The 2983-nt window shown below is 43.8% G+C and overlaps 1 long non-coding RNA gene across 1 annotated transcript; it reads right to left on the bottom strand.

Annotated features, from left to right (window-relative positions):
- Positions 1-1195: 1195 nt before the first annotated feature.
- On the bottom strand, positions 1196-2270 carry LOC119767356. Its single transcript, XR_005277465.1, has 3 exons — positions 2099-2270; positions 1339-2041; positions 1196-1281 (listed from the first exon to the last, which is right to left on the bottom strand). It is a non-coding gene; the product is annotated as an uncharacterized LOC119767356 (long non-coding RNA).
- Positions 2271-2983: the final 713 nt, after the last annotated feature.

The following is a 2983-nucleotide window of genomic DNA, read 5'->3' as shown; positions in this document are numbered from 1 at the left end:
TATAAGTTGAGAACGATTTTTTTATAATCAGAGGTTATCTTACAATGAATGAAAATTTCGGTCTGGAATAAAGATATTTTAAAAAAATTATGTACCGTAAACCGGAATGACTTTGATAGTCGCATATTCGAATGCAACATGGCGGCTTTCTGATGATTTGTTGTTAAAAAAATAGTTTTACAAGAAAAAAAACAAATTAACAGTAAAACATGATCGTTGTTTCCATGAAGAGTCAACCTTCTATAAAGTGATCACCTCCACCATATACGACGTTCAATAAATGAATACACCATGCGCACTCTTGTCAGTTGAGTTTATTTGTATTTTATTGTTTTTATTTTTATTTATTTTTGTGTTTCATCAGTAAACAGTGCTGAAATAATTTGGACTTTTTCGTGTTTTTCCCCGAAAAGGGTTTAAAAAATGCCGAGAACATACGAAAAGACCCCCGCGAAGAGGTCGCACGCATCGTACAGTCCGGAATCTGTGGTGGCTGCAGTCAATGCTGTAAATAAACGAAATTTTACAGTGTACGCGGCTTCCAAGATGTTTGGCGTTCCTTACGGGACACTCTTCAACAAGGTGAACAGACTCCATCCGAAGGCCATCGGTAGTCAAACGTTCCTGACCGACAACCAAGAGAAGGACCTGCGAGCGGCCGACGAGCATTCTCGTTGAATCCTTCCTCGACGACAACAAACTCGCGTCAAGGTTCCCGGACAACATGCCCGGAGAGGACTGGACCTTCCTGAAGCCCTTGGAATCCTTGTCCGAGCCGATGGACGGAGACCATCAAGCGGAGTCGTGCCAAATTGAGCCTGGAAGTTTGTACTTTGACAATCTGACAGATTCGGTGACCGGTGTGTTCCTCCCAAAAACATGGTGAACTACGATGAGACGAACTTTTTCAGATGACCCAGAGACCAAGAAGGTAATCGTCAAACATGTCGAAACGTGCTGGATCTTTCCCAAACGGCTTACTAGCACGGACGAACGGACATGACACGGGGTTTCAAAAAGTGAAGCCGGGTTTCTTTTACTTCTTCATGGCGCACACCTGCGCAAGCGAGTTGGCTTGAGTCAAAATCTTCGCGCCACGTGGTTTCAAACGTAAACAAAGCCAGCTGATGCTGCAAATTCAGGGGCACTTTTTGAAATGGTCATATGAATTTATAATAAAAATACAATTTGTTGAGTCGCGGGGGATGTCCTGAACCGGGCACCGGTTCTGTCAGCGGAGTGATTAAAAGAAAACTTCATTCTTTTCCACTCGCTACAAAACTAAAGTTTATTTATTAATAAATAACACTAATAGTTCACAAAAATTACAAAACTTACATCTTTGGTGTTTTTTCACAGCTGAATTCTTCAGCTGCGCCCGTGCTCCCGCTTACTCAAATTGTTTTGATCTTACTTTCTTTATTTCTAAGCGACAGCACGGGCACCAGTCAAACAATCACAAAACACTGACACTGACGCAGAACAAGGGGCTGCTTCGGACGCGCTCCGTCGCAACACTCCCCCCCGTAAAACTGCTGCATGCCGAATCCGTAGTTTTACGTCTTCTTCATCGCGGTGCGTCCCGAAGATTCTTCGCTGACTCTCGGTGCAACTGACGACGACTGCTACTTGGAGCCGATGAGAATTCTTTGTTGCGAGGTTGCCTGTTGACCTCCGTCTCACACCCGTGCCCGACCACTTTTGGCTCGATTTATGGGCCACGGGTGATAACTTTGTCGCGAGCGCAACCTCCTTGGCAAGTCACTTCCTCACCGACTCCATTTTGTTGCACCTTCTCACCGCCATTGCCCCGACTCAGCGATTCAGTTCTCCGGCTAACGCTCCGGATAAATGAACGCCCCTCTGCCACTCTTACCGCGCCTTTTCCAGCTGCCGGCCGTGGTCACAGGTCCCCAGACTTCGACACTCCGTGTCAAAGATTTTTGTAGTGTTGAGTCGCGGGGGATGTCCTGAACCGGGCACCGGTTCTGTCAGCGGAGTGATTAAAAGAAAACTTCATTCTTTTCCACTCGCTACAAAACTAAAGTTTATTTATTAATAAATAACACTAATAGTTCACAAAAATTACAAAACTTACATCTTTGGTGTTTTTTCACAGCTGAATTCTTCAGCTGCGCCCGTGCTCCCGCTTACTCAAATTGTTTTGATCTTACTTTCTTTATTTCTAAGCGACAGCACGGGCACCAGTCAAACAATCACAAAACACTGACACTGACGCAGAACAAGGGGCTGCTTCGGACGCGCTCCGTCGCAACACAATTTTTATCAATTTTTCGGCAATTTTAGTAAAAAAAATTAATTTACATAGAGTCATAAAGACAAACTCAATGACAAAAAAACTGTTACTAGTACCATACAAATGCTGAATATTTTAATCAATTATTTCATAAGACATTTTGAGAAATCATGCTTAATCGTTCGATGCTACTTCGACAACTTGAATGTAGATGGTTCTAGAGATAGTTTGCTTCAGAAATTTGAAGAAAAATTGTTCCTAGTGCTATGTCCGTTCTTCTGTGTTACTAGGTCACGTTTTTTGGAACGGCCGACGGCACGGTTTTGGCGCCGTACGTAGTCTACGGATCGCACCTGTACCCTGACTGGTCAGTCGCGGGTCCGTGGGGCATCGAACTCCGTTCGGTTTGTCCTATATATTTTTTAAAGAGTGCGATTCGAAAGAAGAGAAGGTTTGTTGGTGCCAGCGTGTCAGAAGAGGAGCAAATTTAAAGAAGGTATAAAATGGCGGAAGGAAGCGCATCACGACAGAAATTACTGACGACACTAAACAGGAGCCAGAGAAGTAGGACGCTGCTGGCGATCCCAACGCAATGTCCACCACCAGAAAAGAGAATCCACACGTAAGACGTCAACCACGCGGGATAACTTGCATTTGGCTAACCAACCAGAAAATCATCATTTTAAATTAAAAACTCATTTACAAGCGTCTGAATTCTTTAAAAGT

This window comes from Culex quinquefasciatus, chromosome 2 (genome assembly GCF_015732765.1).
Source record: "Culex quinquefasciatus strain JHB chromosome 2, VPISU_Cqui_1.0_pri_paternal, whole genome shotgun sequence".
Taxonomy (NCBI): Eukaryota; Metazoa; Arthropoda; class Insecta; order Diptera; family Culicidae; genus Culex; species Culex quinquefasciatus.
This window is presented reverse-complemented; position numbering and strand designations above follow the sequence as displayed.